This window comes from Drosophila bipectinata, chromosome XR (genome assembly GCF_030179905.1).
Source record: "Drosophila bipectinata strain 14024-0381.07 chromosome XR, DbipHiC1v2, whole genome shotgun sequence".
NCBI classification, from domain to species: Eukaryota; Metazoa; Arthropoda; class Insecta; order Diptera; family Drosophilidae; genus Drosophila; species Drosophila bipectinata.
In genome coordinates, this window is record NC_091735.1 from 23,312,405 (window position 1) to 23,330,541 (window position 18,137).

Sequence of the window (18,137 nt, forward strand, 5' to 3'; positions counted from 1 at the left end):
TTTTCCACCATTTTTTTTATCTACCGACTTCTAATGATGGCCACTTCAGTGTTTCCGCTTTTATGGGGTGGGGAAGCCAAAAGGGAAAACTGTGGAAAATGGAAAAGTGAAAAGCCAAAAGAAAAAGCAACGGCATTTGCAGCATCCAGGACCTGCTAGAAGGAAAAAAAAAAAAAAAAAAAAATCCTAAAGGACACACAAGAGGGGGCGTGGACTGGCGTGAATGTGGCTCGTAAATTTGTTAGTTTATTAGCGCAATTTCCGTTGCTAATTAATTTCCAGGCCACACACACAAATACAGACACACACACAGATACAGATACAGGAATATCCAAAGTTGGTGAAAGCGAGATGGCCTATATATAGGGAAGGACTGTCTTGCTCTAACGCCAAACGAGATATTAGTGACATGCAGCTTGCAGTTTTTAAAATGCCGGAAATTGTAGGATATTGAGGGCTTAAGGGGCACGGGGTGGTCCAGGGGGGTGGGCTAAAATTTAAGGATATTTCAAGGATGCTGTGGTTAGGCAAGGTGAGGTTGTATGGCGCGGGGCTCTACTCTTTTTTAGTAATTAATTAATCTGCCTTGTAAGGCCGGGTTTTATATAGAGTTCTTTATAAATATTTCATTAAATATATAACTTATATACGAAATATACGCATTTAAAGATAAAAAAACGTAATCTGGGTAAACTATGATATTTATGGAGGCTCTTAATATTTTTAATATTTTATATAATTATTTTTAAAACTATTTCTTGATTTAAAAAAATTTCTTAATTGCTTTTAAAGTGATCTAGAATTACATATAATATAATTTAAAAAAACGAAACTTTAAAAAACCTTCATACATATTAAAATTTAATATATTATTATAGATTATATAGAGTGTAGATTAATATAAATATTATAGATTATTATTTTTGCAAGTGTTTATTTAAAAGATATTTGGAGTTATTTATTTTATTTTATTAGTTTTAGTATTGATATTATTTTCTATCAGGAAATACAATTTAAGCTTTATTTCTAATCCCTATAAATCCTTGAAATATATATTAATAATATTTTTTATTTCAATTACTTACTTTCTTAAGCTTTCTTTAATGAAAAATACTTCCTGTCTTAGTTACTTAACTTTGATTATTATTTTTGTTTTTTTTTTTTGCCTACAGTGTGCTTTCTGGCCCATAAAAACAAAATCAGACTAAAAGCCGCCATGAGGCGGACCAGTGACAAGCTATAAATTATAATTTCCAAGACATGTATTTTTTTTTTTTCGGCACACAGGGACCGCCTAGGTGGGGGTGCCATAGAGTAGAGTAAGGGGAGTAGTATGGGGGCCTTTTTTGGGTTTCTGGGGGTTCGGGTTTCTGTGGGGTCGTTGTATGACTTTGACAAGTTTTGATGATGTGTGCCCGGCATCCTCTTTCACTTACCCTCTCATCCACCCACCCTGCTACCACATGCCCCCTTATGTAGGCAACATTTTTCAATTAACAAACGAACGAAAAATGTATGACATGCCACACATAGACACTCACTAATACCATCCCATGGCGGAGGCACACTCGACATGAGAAACGGTGCCAGGTACCCACGCCTGTCCCCCCTCCCCCCCTCTCTCTTAGACTACTGCCCCTGGTATATACATCATTTTTCATAGGCTTTCAGTCCATTTCCTCGCAGTCGTCGTCCCCACCCTCAGTTAGTTGTGCCTGCACCGCAGCCGCTTTGAATCAAAGCGCCAAAAAGGTCCTGTCAAAAAGAGTGGCGAAAAGTAGAGAGAAAGTGCACTGCGAGAAATTTATTTACAAAAATTTATAGACCTTTTTGAAGATAACTTTCTTAAACATATATTCTTATTATTTTTTAAATCTATTTCAAATAAATATTTAAAGTTATTTTATTGAAACTTTCTTGTTTCATTATTTCTTTAATATTTTTCTTAGTGCCTAGTGGCTGAGAAGGTGGGGGCCTGGATCAGAGGGTAACTAACTAACTAACTAACAACAGTCTGTAGGAAAAGACAAGGGAGACTCATATGGTTATGGATATGGAATTGAAATTCTTAATACCTCTTAGAAAAATATTTATGTATTTACTAAAAGATTAGTTTTGCTATAAAATAAATAAAAGAATAAATAAAAATAATATTAATAAATATGATAATATATAATAAAAATTTAATATATTTTTTACGGTTTAGGGTTTTTTTTAATGATATATTTTAATGTGTATTTATTCTTATGTTAAACCTTTATCTGAAAACCATCTATCTATGTATCTATATTTAATCTTAACTTTTCATATAGCACTTGTTATCTATCCAAGATAAGTTAAAAAAATAAAAAAAAATCTGTTTTTTAAGAAAATCTATTTCTTAAAATAAATAAGCTTTAAAAATAAATAAAAATTTCAGCTTAATAGTTTCCCCTAAATCATAAATAAATTTAAACAAAAAAATTAAAATCAACTCCCTTTTCTAAGAAGAATAAGCTAAAGGGTATTAAAAAAAGGACATATACGTATTTATTACAAACTCACATCCACACACACACACACATATATGTATGTATATAAATCTGTAGAGATGCAGGTGTGTGTGTGTGTATCAGTGTGCCCGTGTGTGATGTACTTGTGTCATTCGGTTCGCCTTGGCAAAATGACAAGCGAAATGTTTTCTGCCACAAAATTTCATTTAGAAAAAGGGTTATTAATAATATCAAATTTGACGCTGGGCGGCCATTATATACCATGTCATCTCTCTCTCTCTCTCTCTCACTCGCTATATACATTTATATATATTTTGAAGAGTGTATGTGTGTTTGGGTCGTGTCCTGGCTTGTCCTTTTGGGCGTTTTGTGGCGCGCTAAACACCTGCTATTTTATGATTTTATTAGGCACTCAACACGCCACATGAAAAGGTGGGGGGGGGGAGGGAAGGGTGACTGAAAATGGGCAGGGGCAGGTGCTGAGTCTGGTGTTTGAAACTTGACAAGTGAATAACGAACTTTCGACGATAAACTAGGTTCGTGTTTGAAAGAGGAGAGCTTCCAGTTGGGCCTTTGAAATAAGCAATATAATAAATAGAGATGTTTGTTTTAGGAAAAATATACATAGAAATAATGAAAAGTAAGATATAGCCCTCGATCTGGGTCATCAAATAATCTAAAAAATATTTTGTTTCTATATTTTGATGCAGTTTGGTGGAGAATCGTTCCAAATCTACAAATCGTTTAAGGTATTCCGCTTAAGAATCGGATGAAAATCTAAAAAGATATAGCCTTCGGTCTGGGTCATACTGGGCTTCTCATGGCTTTTCCAAATTTTTAAGGAGACCCCCTAGAAAATTTTGCAAAAAATCTAAAAAATATTTTGTTTCTATATTTTGATGCAGTTTGGTGGAGAATCGTTCCAAATCTACAAATCGTTTAAGGTATTCCGTTCAAGAATCGGACAAAAATCGAAAAAGATATAGCCTTTGATCTGGGTCATACTGGGCTTCTCACGGCTTTTCCAAATTTGAAGGGGACCCCCTAGAAAATTTTGCAAAAAATCTAAAAAATATTTTGTTTCTATATTTTGATGCAGTTTGGTCAAGAATCGCTCTACAAATCGTTTAAGGTATTCCGCTCAAGAATCGGACAAAAATCGAAGAAGATATAGCCTTCGGTCTGGGTCATTCTGGACTTCTCATGGCTTTTGCAAATTTTGAAGGGGACCCCTAGAAAATTTTGTAAAAAATCTAAAAAATATAATGTTTGTATATTTTGATGCAGTTCGATGGAGAATCGTCCCACAAATCGTTTAAGGTATTCCGCTCTAGAATCGGATGAAAATCGGAAAAGATATAGCCTTTGGTCTGGGTCATACTGGGCTTCTCGTGGCTTTTCCAAATTTTGAAGGGGACCCTCTAGAAAATTTTGCAAAAAATCTAAGAAATATTTTGTTTTTATATTTTGATGCAGATTGGTTGAGAATCATGCTACAAATCGTTTAATGTATTCCGCTCAACAATCGGATGAAAATCAGAAAAGATATAGCCTTCGGTCTGGGTCATTCTGAAAAAAATCCTTAACTATTGGCAAAAGTCAACCACTTGAAATAAGCGCCCTACCTGTTAGAATTCTACCCTGCCTTTCACTAAATTAATTTTCTTACTCTTTCAAAAACAAGCAAAATGTCCTTTGAAAATTTGTAATAATTTTGTTATTGTTTTGGTGGGTTTTCCGCGCCATAAAGAAAACCCTGCAAACATATTCAAAACAAACATCATAAAGAAAGTAAAAGTTTTCGAGCCCAGCGACAATGATTTCCTTGGAGACAAATTAGCAAAGAACTTTAGCCGCACACACTTTGTGGAAATTCCTGCATTTTCTTTTGAGTTTCCTCCTTTTTTTTTGTTGGTCAAAAACATTAATAAACTTGCCAACACTGGCTAAAAAAAAAACTCTCTCGCTCTCTTGGTCTCTTGGCCGGGTCAAAATGTGTTGCCACAAGCAATTTGGCATTTGTCTTTATTAAAGTGTCTGTGTGAATGGTAAGTGTGTGTGTGCTTTGGTGCGTATGTGAGTGCGTGTGGATGTTCTTTCCTTTATGTTGGAAAATGCTGAAAAGTTATCCTTTTTTTTGGGGCATTTCCAAGGGGTTTTTGGTCTGCTTTTTTGGATAGTATTTTTTTTGAAGAATAGACTATTTTGTAAAGGAGTTTTGTTTTAAATTTTATTTCTTAGATGTTTTTATTAGTTAAAAAATTTAAATATTTAAAAAAATACATATACTTTGTATTATTTATATTATTTTTGGCATACATGTAATAGTTTTACTTAGAAGAAGCTTTTAAGAAATTGTAATATTTGTAACTCTTATAAATTCTTAAAAAAAAGGGGTATAATATTTTTGTGTTTTAATTTATTTTTACATTTTTCAAAGCCTAAATTATACTTTTATTTTCTATAAATTTTTTAATTTAAAATTTTCACTTCCTGATTAGATTTCTACGATTTCCCTTTTTTTTACTTGTTCTCCTTTAATTTGCAGCTTTCACCAGCAGATTTAGCTTAAAGGAGGATACTTACCAAAAGATTTCGCCCCTTGCCCCCCCCCCCCCCTCTTTCTTTCTGTTTTCGGTTCAGTAAATTGGTGAAATATTCCCTACTAATTTTTAACCATTTTTACCTCTACTACGAATATATAAAATATACTATATATGCGTAACTAATTTAGATTCGGTTAAAAATTAAAAAAAAATTGAAAAAATGGTTCTACCATGTATAGAAAGAGATAGTCAGGAAGAAGAGTTAAGGAAGGGGTTATAGGTGGTTAAAGGAGAAAGGGGGGATGCTGGCAAAAAATAAGGGGGGGTACCTAACAGGTGGAAGACGATTTAATGCATACAAAATGATTTACATGCCGCTGGCCAAAGATAATACGTGTGGAGGGTTTTTTTCTTCCTTTTTAGGGGGGGTTCTGCACGCATATGTATAGTATATACGAGAGAGCTACTACCTCCCCACCTTGCCGGCTCTAGGGCCCCCTCTGTTACCATCATTTTTCCGTGTGTTATCTGCTCTGCGACTCAGATTTTGTGCTTGGCTTGCAGTTGGTAGACCCCCCCTTGAAAAAAGGGGAAAAAGGGGTACCACACAACTCCACCACATTCTTCCACACTATGGTGCATCACTGGTGTGCCCCCCTGACACACGCCCCTTTTGCATTCTACGCCCTCTTGTAGTGCCCGCCAGCCAGGCAGTGCTTCATATAATCAGGCAGCTCTGAAAAGTATGCTACACTTTTTGCCCCCAATAGAGGGCACTGAAAAAAATAGGCTTTTAAAATGGTTTTCAAGCAAGTAGCTATTAATAGATAAACTTAAGGTGATTGGGCAGTCGTAAAGGGTATTATTTTATTTTAATTTTATTTATTTTAGAGTGGACTTTATTTTATTGGAAGTATGAGTTGCATTTTGTTAGTAAGACCCCTTTTTAAAAATTATTTTCTAGAATTTTATCAATAAATTAATATGTTAACTACATAAAACAGAGACCTAATTAATTATTACATTTTTATTTTTAATAAAATCTTAAAAAAAAATACTTAATTAACAAAATCTGAAACATTTAGGAGACAACCTTCAATTCTTGTTCATTTTTACTTTTATTTTTTAATCAATATTCAAAGAAAATTCTCACAAAATGTCTATTTATTTTTGAAATATATATATATTTTTTTAAATATTAATATTTTGTTAAATTTATAGTTTATTTTAAAAAAATACTAACAGTGCAGGTTGCATTTGAAAGCCGTGAGAGCCAGGAGCCTGACAGGCCATCAAGCTGAAATCTCTGATGATACGAAATCAGCATAAACAACAACAACAACAAGAATAACAAAAAAAAAAAAAAAATAGGGAGCACCAGAGGGTTAAGAGGTGGTAGAGGATGTGGAAGGAACGGCTGCGTTTATGGCACAAAAGCAACTGCAAATAGGGTTAACAGCCAGTGCAATTTTCATATTACCGAAGCTTTCGAAAAACTGCAGGCGATTTTTATACTCTGCCCTCATAGACCCCCATACCTCCCTCTCCCCTTCTTGTGCTGCTTAAACCCCCCTTTTGTGCTTAACCCCTCTTGGCACAAAAGTTCATTGAACGCATTTCTAGCTTGTAGGATTTTTTCCCCATTTCTGTGTTTTTTTTCTGTCGAACATGCATGAAAAGGGTTTTTGTTCTTAACACGATTTTGGTTCAGATTATAACTCACTAATCTTTGAGGGAGATTTTTCAAAGGTTTTAAAATTGGAGCTATTTTTGAGGGAAAATTTAAAAGGAAAATAAATAAGAAAGGGAATTCAAAAGAATTTTGTTTTAAATTATAATCAATAGTCTTGATATATATTTTATTATTTATTTGTATATTTTTTATTTTTTAATATTAACTCATTAATTCTTAAGAAAACTTAAATTATTTCAAGAATCCCAAATATTTCAAATAAATATTTAAAAATAATTTTATTATTAGGCTTTAAGTCTCAAAAGACTTTTGCCAAAATTGTCAAGTCTTTTTATATTCCCCTGGGCCCTGACCCCTTACCTCTCCCCCGCCCCGTTGCATCCCCCACCCCTCTCTCACTCTTCCACTGACAAAAACTATTCAAATGAAAATGCAAAATTGACAAAGTCAAAATGTTTTATTTGAGAACATATTGTTTAGATCCATTTGCAATGAAAAAGCCATGAAGATGGGTCGAGGGGCAACATAGATAGAATGAGGCATGCAACAAAAGTCAAGAAAGAAAGAGACACCCAGAGACACGAGGTGCGAGCAGGAGGCATCGACCAAGACGACGGAATATGCCATTAAATCTCTTTAGAACTCAATTCTTATTCCCAAAGCAATTTATACAACAAAATTGCACACAGATTCAAAGACACTGGAACATAGTGTGTAAACACTAGAACATGTATTCATATGTGTGTGTGAGCTTTTGCATGTGTGCGTGTGTGTTGGCCAAAAAGGCAAAGGAAATGAGCTTGAAGGATTTTCCAAAAGATTTCTTGAAAAAAATTTTTAAGATAGGTTTTTAGGTTTTTTAAGCTTAAAAACTAAATACTTTGCTACCGGGTTTAAAAAATAAGAAAAGGTTTGGATAATAAAAAGAACTATAGATTTTTGAAATTGTATTTAAAAGAAATTATGTTTTTTTTTTTAAATCTTAAACATTTTTCTCTAAAATTACACAAAAAATTGTAGTAATGCACTTTCTTTTTTTTTAGTTTTTTTTTTTTTTTATCTCCACTTTTTGTGTCTTTTTGCAAGCCTTTTCCTTTTGCCACTTTCTCCCTGCTTTCTCCGTGTTGTATTTGTGTGAGATCTGGCGTGACATATGGAGCGGAAAAGAAAATAAAGGCACGTCAACTGCATGACACAAACACATAGAAAATACACAGAAGCATCAAAACAAAAAAAAAACTTAAAAAAAAAGATTAAAAAATAAATACAAAAAGCAGAAAAAAGGGAGAGAAGGTGCACAAAGAAAAAGATGAAAAAAAAAAGAATGTGCTTCATATTTCTATTTTTGTGGAAAACTACAAAAATAAGACATCTAGAAAGTATAAAAAAAAAAATAAAAAAAAAGATAGTAGAGAGAGGCCAAAAAAAAAGTCAAAGAAAGAAAAGAAAGCAGTCAGAAATAAATGAAATATAAAAAATGCATGAAGTAAGGCAACAGGGTCACCAAAGGACTAGTGAAATTCTTTAAAAAGTTCAAAAAAAAGAAGTTTAAGCAAAAATACTAAAACATAATAAATAGTAAAATATACTTAATACTAAAACATACGTTATATTAAACACAAGTATTTTTTAATTAAATTCATTTAATTTAAACTCATTTAAATTCAAAAATTAAATTCATTTAATTTCAAAGCTTTTTGTATATATTTTACTAAAAAATTCGAATTAAAATTATCTAAAATAAAATAAGTTGGTGTTTTGCACATTAAAGATATAATATAAATAAAAGAAACGATTGGCTTAAATTTATACAAAAAATTATGAATAAATTGAAAAGAAATTATTTTTTATTAATAATAATCACTACTTAGGATACAGTGCGTATACGTAATATAAAAAAACCTGGAAAAAATGTGGGATTTTTTTCTTTAAAAAGATTCTTAAATACAACTACAAAAATAAATATTTTTATCAAATTATTTTATACATAGTACATAAAAAAAAATAGGCAAAAAACAAGAGGAGGATCATTCTTCATATATGATACCCGTTACTCTCTATTAAATACTCAAACTCTCACTCATTTCTAAATTATAATTTCTAAATCATCCAAAAAAAAAGCATTCGTTGCTTCCAAAAGAAGCAACACTTTTATTTTGTTTTAGTATATTGCTTGTCCTGTCCCCTCACTACGGAAATGGCCACCACCCCCCTTTGACAAAGCCCCTTGTACTACGACCATGTCAGGGGCTTTATCAGGCTGAAGAAGCATTGCCTACTTCAAGGGGCCAGTCGAAATGATTATACAACATTCCACATGACAGGAAGAGCTTGCCACACGAAGCCACTGACAGCTGCCATTTAAGGAGGTCCACTTTCAGGCTTTTCTCCCCAAAAAAAAAATGTTGACAATTTCAAATAGAGATTATATTTTCCTTATTTTTTTTTCTCGGAATATTTTTCATTTAATTTCTGAGATTTTTTTTAAAGAGTTTCATCTTTTTGGTGTGGAAATTAAATGAGATCCTTAAAGACCTGTCTGCCGGTTGATTGGGCCTTTAGCTTCAGCCATTTCTCTGGCATCCTTTTTGGCATCCTTTATCCTTGCTCCCTGTGGCGTGGAATTAATTTCCCAGCATATATCCTCAAGTCGGCCCGACATTCCGGGCTTTAACCCATTTTTCACCAAATCTTGTTAGTTTGGGCTGAGCTTCTCATTCAGGGGCGTACAATAAGAGGGGGCGGGGCATCAACATGATTAACGTTTTATTATGAATGGGGAAGTGTGGGTGTGTGTGTGTAGGGGTGATGGGCACTGTACAAAATAGGGTTTAGGATATAGGATTTACATTAATCGGAGCTTGAAACAAATTTTTAAAAATTTTGTTTTAATTTTATTTTGTTTAGTATTTAATATTATTTAGTGTATTAAAAATTACTTATTTTATTTTTATTATTCATTCCTTATTTTTTTCTGAGTGTACATCCGGCTTTTCGCTTCTGGCTTGTTTATTTTCTGCTCAATTCTCAGGCGTAAAAATAAATGTGAATACTTTTTTATAATTAATTGACACATGTGTGTGCAATGCCTCCGACAATCCTTTTGCCACACCTACAGTATATATTTTTTTTTCTCTGATTTTGCCTTGCCCCGCCCCCTTTTTATCCTTTTGGGTTAAACTGCACAAATAATTAAACTAAAGGCGTCTGCTCGGCAACGGAAATCGCTGTCAATTCATTTTGCCGCATTTTAAATGCTGAAAAGTAATTTAAAAAAAAAAAAATAAATAGCGTAACATATAAGGATCGAAAGGATATCAATGGAGAGGCGGGTGTATGTGTGTAAGTGTTGCCTGAATGGCTGAAAATTTATTGTTTTTGCCATTAGCGCTGCGCAAATGTGTCGAAATGCAGGGAAAAAAGCAAAATGGTGAGGGGGGAAAATGGAGTGAGGGGGCAGTAGTGAGGGCAGTAAGGAAAATTGGAAAAGCCGAGAATGGTAGACGCCGGCAAGAAAGAGACAGATAGCGTGGTGGGAAAAAAAGGACAGCAAATGAGAAAAACTCTGAGGGTCTTGGCCGAGAATTGATGTCGATGAGTTTTCGTTAATGTGCGAATATTTATTAAAAGGAATTGCCGTTTTACCCAAAAAAAAAATACTGAAATTCCCACAGAAGAGATCGTTTTTTGGTTAATTGAAAAGCAGTTAAAAAAATAGGTTTAAAAAAAAAAAGCAGTTAAGATTAAGGTGTCGATTTTAAAAAAAGGAACTGAATAAAAGGTATTCAAAAAGGGTAAGGTAGACTAAAAAAAAAAATTTTTACATCTATTAAATAATTAATAAAGAAATAATTAAGTTCTAACTATTAAGTTTTATTAGGAAAAATTAAAATATCACTATTATTTAATTATAATTAATTTAGCGTCGTAATTTTTAAACACTTGAGCTCTTAAAAATTAAACATGTCATAAAATAAATCCCAAAAATCCCAGAAACCCCTCATTTTGGGCCAAAAACACCTTTAACCCAAGTTGGCCAATTGCCGCACTGAGGCAACTGTACTTTTTAATCCCCTCAACCCCCCATCATGTTTCATATTTTTTTTTAACGTGTCTGCTTGCCTTTTTTTTCTATTTTTTTTTTTTTGTTCATATTTGTGTATAAATTTGTTGGCCAACTCCGCTTTTGGCCGCCGCCGCTCATTAGCCGCTTGTCCAGTTTGCTCATTTGCCTGGCCATTAACCGGCTTCAACTTCAACTGCAGTTCCAAACCCCACCCACCACCTCTCAGACGCCCACGCCCTACGCCCCTGGCAGCCACTTTAACCTTTAACCCTTTTGCGCCCTTAGCTGACCCAAAAACTTTTGCCACTTGCTGCCCATTGTTGTCGTTACGAAAAAAAAAAGGCGGCAAAAAAATACGGAAAATGCTGAAAAGTGTGGGAAAATGGCTGGAACAAAAAATGGCGGGAAATATCGAGGGGAAACTACAGCAATTAAACACTGGGCGTGCGAAAACTTTAAGGCGGCTCAGGATTGGGCTCAGAGGGGTTACTCAGCTAAACAGAGAAATCTTTAAAAAAATATCTAGATATATTTTTGGGATTCGGTGTGAAGTTTTTTTAGTAATACATTTTTCTATAGATTTTGTTATTTAATAATTATTAGTTATTTTATTTTTAAGATAATTTTTAATCAGTACCTAAACTAAATATTCATTTATATTACAATATTCTCATTTAAAAAGGTGTTTTTAATTTTTTTTATATATTACGTATTTAAATTCCTTATTTTTTTGGTTTTATATAAAAAAAATATTCAATTTATTCTTGAAACAATATTATAGTTGAAATATATATCTTTTGAAAATTTTTTTTTTAATTCTATGAGTAAAACTAGTATTAGAGTATTTTCTATGTTTCTAGAGTTTTTTCTATATTTTTTTCTTGTAAATTTTAATGTGGAATAAATATGAATTTAATTTTAAATTTAACTTTTGTAAGCTACAAGGAAATATTATTGGAAAAATACATAAACACAATAAATATGCATTTAAAATAGAGCGATCTTTATTTGAAATTCTAGATCGATATAGAGTACAGATTTAATATATACCTATATTTTTATTTAGATATTTCTATATATTTTAATATAATTTTTTTCTCTTTGTCATGTTTTGCATCTGCTTTCAAAATGACTATAGTTTTTTGTTATTCAAGAGATATAATAATTAATTATATTTTCTTTAACATTTTTTGGAAAACTGTTTTTTTTTTTTACTCTTTTTAAGCATTTTTTTTTTAATTTCTTTAAAATAGTTTTTTCATGTAGTTTGAAATATTTTCTTTGCATTTTCTCCTAAGAATCTAACACCACTTTTCTGGCAGTGTCTTAGGACTGAGTTACAGTTAAGGTGAGTTGACCAACAACCGTCGAAGTTCGTTGGCGGCGACAATCAATTTACCTGCCGCCAGTGAAGAGGTGGGCGGTGGGCGTTTGGGTGAAGGGGGGGTTAAAGGTACAGGTACAGGTAACCCCCACATCGGCTGATAAATGAGAAAAGTTTTTAACGCCGCTCGCTCAGGTCGGCTCATTGGCATTTTTACGATGTCCCTGGTTGGGAAAAGTGCAAGGGAGGCGGGGAAAATGGTCAGGGAAGGGTGAGGGGTAAAAATCAGAAGAACTCTGAGATGACACTCTAAGATGAAAGGTTAGATGAAAAGTATCTGTATTGATATTTGTACTGAAAATTATTATAAAAATTAAAAGATTAAAAATAATCATATAACTATAAATAAAATGTTTAAAAAACCTTATAACTTCTTTGATCTAACTCTTAAAAAAATAATTAATCGATATCTCGATATATATCGTTATTACTGCCATCTCGAAGGACTCTCGAAAGCCAAGGAGGAGGGCGAGGAGTAGGAGGAGAAACAGGACAAATAGGCAACAAATGAGACGAGCCTGGGATGCTTAATAGAAAAACTGAAGCGTATGGGGAAAAGTGAACAGTACGGAGCAGGGCAACAGGACGACAGGACAACAGGGGGCGTGGCAAAGTGTCCAGGAGGGGGCAGGCTAAGGAGGTGGGGCGATACAAAATTGGGTGGGTGGGCGTCTGGTCGGTCGGTCGAGCGGGGCACTTAAAACTTTTTAGCATGCAACCGCGAAACGTTGCAGCTGGCAAACTTTACTTCTTTTTTTCGCCCATTTTTGGGGCACCCCCAAAAAAAATGAACTAAGAGAATGTGGCTGGGATCGAGGGAAGGAGGAGGGGTTATTGGGTTTGTCCCTGGTCAGAACCAAAGTCTGTCAGCAATTAAAAAAGGAGAGTCCTTTTATCGCTCGACACCAGCAACAAAATGGGGAAAATTATAGAAAATATTAAAAGAATATTTTTAAATTAAACTGTAGGAGAATATTAGGTTTTAAAAATTGAAATAATAATTATAATTTAAATTATATCGTTAAACATAGTTTTTTTTTAATTTTACAGTTAGTTTTTTAATTCTTCATTTAAATTTTGTTGGGATAGAGGTCGATTTTAAAAAATATGATATTATTTTATGATTTGGAAAGTTCGAAAAACTTTGAAAATTACCTAACAAATTTTTTAAACGATTTTTAATCAGAATCTATTTAATAAATAGTATTTATGTATTTATTTTATATTTAATAATTTTATTAATTTTCTTTTTTTTTTTATTGTCAATTTCTTATTTAAAATATTGAGAAATACAATTTTTTTTTTGTATGAAAAATGAAACTTAAACAATTATATTATTTAACAAAAAAAATTCAATTTAAATTTAAAAATAATATTAAAGCCCCGCAGGCTTGTATCTGAAAGTCCTTTCGGCGTTAACTTGAACAATACTCTCCCAAAAAAAAGGGACACCCAAAAAACAAAAAAAGGATAATAATAATATGAAAGTTGAGAAGGGAAATCACCACCCACCCAGCCATCCGTCTGACTTTTGACCAACGGCACCATTTTCTGTTGACCAGTTTCGGGGCACCCTCAAAAATCGTGACAAAAAACGTGACCTAAACTTGAAAAAAAAAAAAAAAATTAGACGGGAGTGTAGAACTCCCAAAAAAAAAACAAAAAAAAAATAAGAGTGCGGTCCTGTGGTCTTTTGTGGCTGGTTTTGTGTCTGCTAACAAATTTCAATAAATTACAGTTACATTTGCCAAAGTCAGGCTCTGTGGTGTCCTTCATAGTGGGTGGCTGGGTTGGTTAGTTTCTATCTCTTTTACCCTTTTTGGTATATGTCCGTCTCTTTCTTTTGGTCTTTGTGTGTCTGGCAACTGGCGACTGCATAATTCAATTTGTGTCAAAGTTTTGCGAGTGCGTGGCATAGAGTTTTTAGACAAAACCCTCCCCCCAACCACCTCCCCTTATTACAGGTCCTGCACCTCCCTCTTATCCCCCCTCTAAAAAAGGAGGCAAACTAATGCGGCACATAATTCAAACCAAATGCCAGAGAGGAAAAACGCTACGGAAGCTGGTGCATGGCCCCTGGGGGGGGGGTTAAATGTTAGGAGCCCCCGTAATTCCAAAGGGCAAGGGGGTCACGTGGCGGAACAAAGATGCCCAGTTAGGGAAGGAAAGTGTAGGATTGCAGGCGGAAAGCGTGATTCTAATTGAGATTCCCGGAATTTCCCGCATTCACACACCACTCTGTGCAGCCAATTTAGAGAAGAGATTATATTTCTTTGAATTTAAAATGTTTGTTTTTTCAAAAATAATAATATCCAATACGTGGCCTTCCATTCATAAAAATATTGGAAAACATCTAAAACTGTGAACGGTTGATGCTGCAGCTCTCTCTCCTGCACGCTCTCTCTCTCGTTGATCAGTGCTTTTCAAACTTTTTTCCACGCTTGCAAGTTTTCTCAAAGTTTCAAAGTTTATTTAACAGTGTTTTGTGGTATTTTAATGTGTTTTTATCAAGATTTTGTTTAAAATTATAAAATATCTAATAAAAACATGGACATCATGGACAAAAAAAAACAAAGAAAGAACTTTTCCAAGAGAGCGAACCTGTTAACCGCAAGACGGCCGCTGCACTCTCTGCTGCGCACACAGCTCTCAACCTCACTCTCACACTAGCCGCCATCGCGATCAGTTCTACTTTTCATCCTTTGCCGTGACCCACGTTTTTCCAATTCAATTTTTGGCTTTAATTATGTTTTAAAAGTGTTTTAAATATAGTAAATGATTAAAAGTTAACTTAACTAAATGAAAACAAGTGTTAGTTGTTTGAAAAACATGGAAATATTAAGTGCCGCGAATCGAAAAGCATGGCGTGCTCATTGTGAGTGTGTGTGTGAGAGCGGCAGCTAAGAAATCATCCAAATCTTGAACTCGCAGTAAGTTTAGTTAGTAGTAGCTAGTAGTAGTGTCTAAAACTAGTAGGTTCGACTACAAGACACGTCATTTCAAGCCTGATGCTGGTGCATGTCATTACCAGCATTGTCAAATACAGTTACATCTTTTAAAAAGGAACGAAAAGCGGTGCAAAGCATGGCAGATAAAAAGAGCACTGGAGAGCGGCCCTCTCTCTTGCTTAAATTCCTGCTTTCCTACGCTTTTCGCGAAAAATTTGTTTTTCCACATTTTGGCTTCAAATATACGCATGTATGTAGATGTAGATGTATGTATGTAGATAATATTTAAGACCTTTTTTAATTATAATAATTATTATTTAACATTATTAGAAAAAATCTTAAAATATCTTCAAAAAAATACTTCCACTACCAGAGCCCAGATAGGTAACCTTTTAACTTGAATATCCTTTAAGGATATCCTGCGATCCTTGCGAACTCCTCCTCCTTTGGTATCTCGATGCATTGATCTGATTTTCAATTGTTGCCCGAAAAAGGCTTCTTTTTTTTCCTTTTTCTTTTTTCAACCGAAAATCGTGTGTCGGCTATAAATCAGGCTCAGACAGAGGAGGGGGAGGTGGAGGGTGGCGGAAAGGCGACTGATTACGTGGCTCAAAATCCGGACCGGGCCAAAAACGAAACTAACGATTTTACGCTACATTTGCTCCTCGAAGGCGAAGCAGGGGGGCGGTGGCTAAAGGAGGAAGGGTTCTCTTTCCTTTTAGGACATTGTCTGACCATGTCCTGCCTCTGGCCATATCCTTCTTTGTGTTGTTGTTGTTGTTCTTCTTCTTCTGGCCATATTACATAGTTGAGTGCATTTATTTATTTGCTTGTATGTCAACCTGTTTGTCTCCCTTTTTCTCTTTTTTTTTTTTTGGCTTTGGTCATTTCAATTTGTCGAAGGGAAAGGACAGGACACAAGGACAAAAAAAAAAAAAAAAAAAAAAAGTTCCCAAGAAGCTGGCAAGAATGTGGCCAAGAAAAGGTAGCAAGAGTTGCCCTCGCCGGCCAAGTTCTTGATTAACTTATTATGCTCGTTTGATTGCTCGATTTAATTTGCCATTTCCTTTTCAAACTTTTTTTAAAAATTTTTTTTCTTTTTTTTTTTTTAATTCAATTTTCTTTTGATGAGCTTTTTCCGGGACTCGTGCTGCAGTTATTTGTCATTTATTGTTCGTCCTGGCCAGTTTTCATCATTTTCCATTTTCATTGTTTGCCTAAATTAATTTTTAAATTAATTTTTATACAAAAAGACATAGCTGTACATATATGTATATATTTTATTTGTCTATTGTTTGCTTATATTTTTTAGAAATAAATTGCCTTTGCCGTTCTTCTATTAAAATCGTTTATTGTTTTGTTTGATTTGATTTCAAAATTTCATTTTCATATTTTATAACCTTTTTTTTTTTGTTTCCCAATTGACAATTTTTTTTTTTTTTTCAATTTTTGGTTTGCTTATTGAGACTATATTTGTTTTTTTTTATCGATTACTTTGTGCCATATTAATATTAAATTTAAATCTATGTTAAAATTAGTTATTAAATTATTTTTGATTATGCTTACAGGTGCTCAAAATAAAAAAATTAAAAATTTTAACAAAAATGTTCTGAGAAATTGTTCAAATATCAAATTTTCAATTTTAAAAAATTAAAATTTTAATTTTAATATTATCAATTCAAATAAAATTTTAATTCAACTGAAATTCAAAAGTAATTTTTAAAACGTACCATAAATTTGAATGAAAAAAAAAAACTTAAAATTAAAATTACTTTCAAAAAAAGCATGAATTTGAACAAAAAACATAAATTTAAATTTACTTTTAAAAAAAAATACCACAAATTTGAAAAATAGATCACTGATCACTGATTAAAAAGGCTCTATTTTTTTAGAATTTGTTAGAAAAAATTGATTTAAACTCTAAATTTTATTTAAACTTAAATTTAAAAAAATCTAAGCTTTTATTGTTTTTTTTATCCTATTTTCCTTTTTTTATTTTATTTTTATCCTTTTTTCCTTTTTTTCTTTTTTTAAATCATTTTTTTTTTAATTTACCTGTTTTTATTGCCTTTTTTTTAGTCGGTAGGTAGGAAGGTGGCTGAAAATGCGTAAATCAAATGCTGATTAAGTGCGATTTTTCGCGCATAAATTAAATCAGAATTATGGGTCCGACGACAGGCCATAACGGACTAACGGCACTAGCACTGTCAACGCCCACGACCCGCCCTGCGGTTTGGGCCCGTTTCGAAATTGGTTTCAGCCAATTGGTCGTTGCCATGACGCCCAAAGGACCAAGAGTCCAGCCATGTCCTGCCGGCGAAAATCAGTTGGCAACAAAAGGCCATAAGCTGATTGATCTCATTTTCAGCCAAATGCGCAAAAATTCAAGCTGCACTTTGGTATTCACACTTTTTTTTCCCAATTTTATTTTGCATTTTATGGCCATAAGCCTTTAAATAGTCAAGCTTTCGTTTAAGTTGGTTTTTAAAATATGCTTTGCATTTAGATAGGTTTTAGGTTTAGGTTTTATTTTTAAGGCTTAAATTAAGTAAAGAAAAATAGTGGCTTAAATAAATTCTTTAAAGGTAACATGTAGTTTTAAAAAAAAGAATATTAAATGCTTATAGTACATACTTAAATTTGTGCTTTGAACCTTACACTTTTTTGGCTTTAAGATAGAAATTATTTTCTGTTAAATTTGAAAGTATAGTATATATTTTTTAATTTCAGTCTCAAATTAACGAGAAAAAAAACCAAGAAAGAGAAATTTTAATCTGGAAAGCTATTATTGGTAAGTTTAAACTTTAAAATACAATTTTTCGGAATATGTGTAAAAGATAAAATAAAAATTTAAATAACTCTTAGACATATTTAAAACTGAAATAAATATTCCAATAAATATAAAAATTTATTGAACTTCTTCAATAAATATTTTACAATTTTAAAGATTTATAGATCCTTAACAAATTTCTTTAAAAAAATAATGACTACAAATATTATTTAAAAAA

The 18,137-nt window shown here is 32.9% G+C and overlaps 1 long non-coding RNA gene across 1 annotated transcript in view; it reads left to right on the forward strand.

The window, feature by feature from the left end:
* LOC108125290 (uncharacterized) overlaps nt 1-18,137 on the forward strand; it is a 74,840-nt gene that overhangs the window by 43,311 nt on the left and 13,392 nt on the right. Inside the window, exon 3 of the long non-coding RNA XR_001773281.3 lies at nt 17,860-17,920. This is a non-coding gene — a long non-coding RNA (uncharacterized lncRNA). The remainder of the gene's footprint in view (nt 1-17,859; nt 17,921-18,137) is intronic.